General features: G+C 52.9%; 1 non-coding gene across 1 annotated transcript in view; it reads right to left on the reverse strand.

Annotated features, from left to right (window-relative positions):
* LOC126435971 (small subunit ribosomal RNA) overlaps window positions 1-903 on the reverse strand; it is a 1,909-nt gene extending 1,006 nt beyond the window's left edge. The window contains exon 1 of the ribosomal RNA XR_007580325.1: window positions 1-903. This exon is cut by the window's left edge and continues 1,006 nt beyond it. This is a non-coding gene — a ribosomal RNA (small subunit ribosomal RNA).
* Window positions 904-5,000: the final 4,097 nt, after the last annotated feature.

A 5,000-nucleotide genomic window follows, 5' to 3' on the forward strand; every position in this document is an offset into this window, starting at 1 on the left:
ATTCCATGCACACAGTATTCAGGCGGGCTTGCCTGCTTTAAGCACTCTAATTTGTTCAAAGTAAACGTGCCGGCCCACCGAGACACTCAATAAAGAGCACCCTGGTAGGATTTCAACGGGGTCCGCCTCGGGACGCACGAGCACGCACGAGGCGGTCGCACGCCTTCGGCTCGCCCCACCGGCAGGACGTCCCACGATACATGCCAGTTAAACACCGACGGGCGGTGAACCAACAGCGTGGGACACAAATCCAACTACGAGCTTTTTAACCGCAACAACTTTAATATACGCTATTGGAGCTGGAATTACCGCGGCTGCTGGCACCAGACTTGCCCTCCAATAGATACTCGTTAAAGGATTTAAAGTGTACTCATTCCGATTACGGGGCCTCGGATGAGTCCCGTATCGTTATTTTTCGTCACTACCTCCCCGTGCCGGGAGTGGGTAATTTGCGCGCCTGCTGCCTTCCTTGGATGTGGTAGCCGTTTCTCAGGCTCCCTCTCCGGAATCGAACCCTGATTCCCCGTTACCCGTTACAACCATGGTAGGCGCAGAACCTACCATCGACAGTTGATAAGGCAGACATTTGAAAGATGCGTCGCCGGTACGAGGACCGTGCGATCAGCCCAAAGTTATTCAGAGTCACCAAGGCAAACGGACCGGACGAGCCGACCGATTGGTTTTGATCTAATAAAAGCGTCCCTTCCATCTCTGGTCGGGACTCTGTTTGCATGTATTAGCTCTAGAATTACCACAGTTATCCAAGTAACGTGGGTACGATCTAAGGAACCATAACTGATTTAATGAGCCATTCGCGGTTTCACCTTAATGCGGCTTGTACTGAGACATGCATGGCTTAATCTTTGAGACAAGCATATGACTACTGGCAGGATCAACCAGGGAGCTGCGTCAACTAGAGCTGAGCAGCCGGCCGCCCGGGAGTGTGTCCCGGGGGCCCGCGCGAACACGCAAGCGTCCGCTCAATTATTCTGCAAACAGGAGGAGGCTGAGCTCCCCTGCACAACACACCTCGAAACCCTCTCAGGTCCCGGCGGCGCGCAGCGCCGTCCTAAGTACTTGGTCGGGTTCGAGAGAGGCGCAATCGCCCGGAGTTAGGCGAGTAGACGCTTTAGGTGCGACCACCCGTGCTCCCAACTGAGCTTGCCGCTGCCGACAGAGGCCCGGGAGCGTGCTGTCGTGGCATTGCCGGCGGGAGACAACACGCGCCACCTACGGTGACCGGCAGCTCCAACGCCAGCGCCACAGAAGGACAAAAGCCCCACTTGGGTGCCGAAGCGAACTCTCCCAGCACAGCGCACGCGCCAACACGTCCGCACAGCTGCGATACAAACCACCTGCGAGAACCGCTGGGGCGACCGAGCAGCAGACGGCGTCGCGGCGCCGAGCGCCGGGCGGCGGCGCATCCTCAGCGCACAAAGTCCTCAATCGGACCAGCACACTGCAGATGGCCACCGCGCTTCGCACCGGGCCCGCGAGGACCTACTTTGGCCGCAAGGCGCCGCGAGCAGGGGGCGCCGGCGCGCAGCTGCGCCGCCTGCCGCGTCCGTCGGCCGGCGCGCCTGCCACTGGCCGCCCCCACCAGCCGGCTGTGGCGCGTGCGCCCACGCACCGCGCTGCCAGCACGCCGGGCGGCCCCCCCTCACCGGCCGGGGACGGTCCCACCCAGCCACCGCCGCGTATCGCCTCACACCCAGATCCCCTTTCACGTTCGTGGGCATGGTGGGTCCCCTTTCACGTTCGTGGGCATGGTGGGTCTCCCTGAAACAACCGGTTAATAGCTCGACCGATCGTCGCCAACACTGATTCACCTCTAGCGAGAACAACCGCACCACAACGGGTTACCAGTTGTTCATTTGCGTAACGTCACCAGCAAACGTACACGTCCATCGCCATTTGCAACGAGTATTGCATGCCTGTGTCAGGTGTCACAACACACTACGTCTGCCCACATAGACGCAACAACATGTGCACGCCTAGAGAACACATGGAAGGTAGACCCCGTACGTATGCGGTGTCCATTGCGCGAACGACTGTCAGCCCGCCTCTGCAGCATGTCGCAGATGTGGAACGCGGTGCAACATGCTATCACGGTGTGTGAGAAGAGACGACTACGTCCGAATACACGCTCCACTACATCAACAGACTGCTCATGCTGATCGCCATCCAGGGCGTCCGTTCCTCCCACACGTCTGTATGGCGTACCACACTGCAATCCAGCTCTTATAGGGAGACGACACGTAGCTGCGTGCACAATATTTGGACTGTATGGTCCGCCGTTGCTAGGCGCAGTCGTCATACGGTCACATGTGCCACGATGTATCATTCAGTACATACGGACCAATGTGCAGTACAGTTTGTGGGTTTTGCGTACATCGGCGGACAGGTGACAGGCCGTACCACAACGTAGGCTGAGTACGTCGGCATGCGAAGGGCATTGAACATGCAAACTTCTCACCGACCAGCTTGCGAAGGCAGGGGGGAAGGGGGGGGGGGCGGCATGTACGTCCTGCTGCTATCCACACTACAGTGTATAGCAGGAGCATGTGGAAAGTCAGCAACACCTGCAAGGTGTTTAACATGACGCGATACACAGGGGACCGGGCAGTGCGAGTAGGGAACTATATTGCGAGGGTTGCGGTTAGGCAACACTACACCAATTTAACGGGTTGCATAACAATTACAGAGCAGGTTCAGCGACAACGTGCGTCAGGTTAAGGCGCAATATAGTTTAGGTTACGGCGCACTTTAGGTTAGGTTAAGGCACATTATAGGTTAGGTTAAGGCACATTATAGGTTAGGTTAAGGCACAACATGGGTTAGGTTAAGGCACAACATGGGTTAGGTTAAGGCACAACATGGGTTAGGTTAAGGCACAACATGGGTTAGGTTAAGGCACAACATGGGTTAGGTTAAGGCACAACATGGGTTAGGTTAAGGCACAACATGGGTTAGGTTAAGGCACAACATGGGTTACGTTAAGGCACAACATGGGTTACGTTAAGGCACAACATGGGTTAGGTTAAGGCACAACATGGGTTAGGTTAAGGCACAACATGGGTTAGGTTAAGGCACAACATGGGTTAGGTTAAGGCACAACATGGGTTACGTTAAGGCACAACATGGGTTACGTTAAGGCACAACATGGGTTACGTTAAGGCACAACATGGGTTACGTTAAGGCACAACATGGGTTACGTTAAGGCACAACATGGGTTACGTTAAGGCACAACATGGGTTACGTTAAGGCACAACATGGGTTACGTTAAGGCACAAATTAGGTTAGGTTAAGGCACAAATTAGGTTAGGTTAAGGCGCAACGTAGGTTAGGTTAAGGCACAACGTAGGTTAGGTTAAGGCACAACGTAGGTTAGGTTAAGGCACAACGTAGGTTAGGTTAAGGCACAACGTAGGTTAGGTTAAGGCACAACGTAGGTTAGGTTAAGGCACAACGTAGGTTAGGTTAAGGCACAACGTAGGTTAGGTTAAGGCACAACGTAGGTTAGGTTAAGGCACAACGTAGGTTAGGTTAAGGCACAACGTAGGTTAGGTTAAGGCACAACGTAGGTTAGGTTAAGGCACAACGTAGGTTAGGTTAAGGCACAACGTAGGTTAGGTTAAGGCACAACGTAGGTTAGGTTAAGGCACGATATAGGTTAGGTTAAGGTACGATATAGGTTAGGTTAAGGTACGATATAGGTTAGGTTAAGGTACGATATAGGTTAGGTTAAGGTACGATATACGTTAGGTTAAGGTACGATATAGGTTAGGTTAAGGTACGATATAGGTTAGGTTAAGGTACGATATACGTTAGGTTAAGGTACGATATAGGTTAGGTTAAGGTACGATATAGGTTAGGTTAAGGTACGATATAGGTTAGGTTAAGGTACGATATAGGTTAGGTTAAGGTACAATATAGCTTAGGTTCAGATACACATTGTTGTAGGGAAAGGTGTATTTGGGGGGGGGGGGCGGCAGGTTCGTTGATAGTGATTGTCGTAATTGGATGCCTGCGGCATTATCCGATTTGTCACGTCAGGATGCACTTTTGGCTCATGACAGGCGGCGCTCCGATTCCATGGTTGTGGCAGATCTGTGTCTTTCATTCCTGCCATTGTTTGTGTGCTGTGACAGGAGGCAGTATTGTGATGTTGGGTGCACCCCTGTGTAGGACATGTGTGGGTGTTCGTGGCTTAGCTGAGCAATGTGCGGATGTCGGAAGGGTGGGATATTGTGTTTTCTGGGTGGACCTCCCGGTCTGGTAATGATAGTGTGGATTGTGTCATGTGGCGGAGAGGATGCACTGGATGTTCTTCCATGCTGGTGGTTAGATATTGTGTGTGTGCCTGTTACAGGCAGAGAGTAGTGTGTGATAAGAGAGTAGTGTGTGATAAGAGTGTCTGGCTGACGTGTGGTTCTCATTGTGTGCAGAGTCTTTCAGCATGTATAGGGACGGTTGTATATATTATCTGTATTCTGATGGCTCTGCATCTATTACTAATCAGTGCCGTGTATACGGTTACTCTGGTTCCAGTCGAAACTGTTCTATCTCTGTACATTAGTGACACTACGGCTCCACTATGTTGCCGCCCCTGTCGGCCGTTTCCCCCAGTGTATGGCTAATGATTATCAGCAGTCAGTCTGTCTATTAGTCAATACCGGTAGTGTGACGACGTCAAATGTCCGGGATGGGGGAAGCTACACCCTTCCCGTGGGTCAGGGCCTAGAAAGACTCTTCCCACGCAGGAGACTGACTGTCGTTACTCTTCCGAGACATATATGTGCCCAGCGTTTTTTGCGACTGCGAGTGCAACGCCAGGAGGCTCGGACTGTCGTTACTCTTCCGAGAAATATATTTGCCCAGCGTTTTTTGCGACTGCGAGTGCAACGCCAGGAGGCTCGGACTGTCGTTACTCTTCCGAGAAATATATGTGCCCAGCGTTTTTTGCGACTGCGAGTGCAACGCCAGGAGGCTCGGATTGT

The sequence above is a fragment of the Schistocerca serialis genome, unplaced genomic scaffold, assembly GCF_023864345.2.
Source record: "Schistocerca serialis cubense isolate TAMUIC-IGC-003099 unplaced genomic scaffold, iqSchSeri2.2 HiC_scaffold_1223, whole genome shotgun sequence".
NCBI lineage: Eukaryota > Metazoa > Arthropoda > Insecta > Orthoptera > Acrididae > Schistocerca > Schistocerca serialis.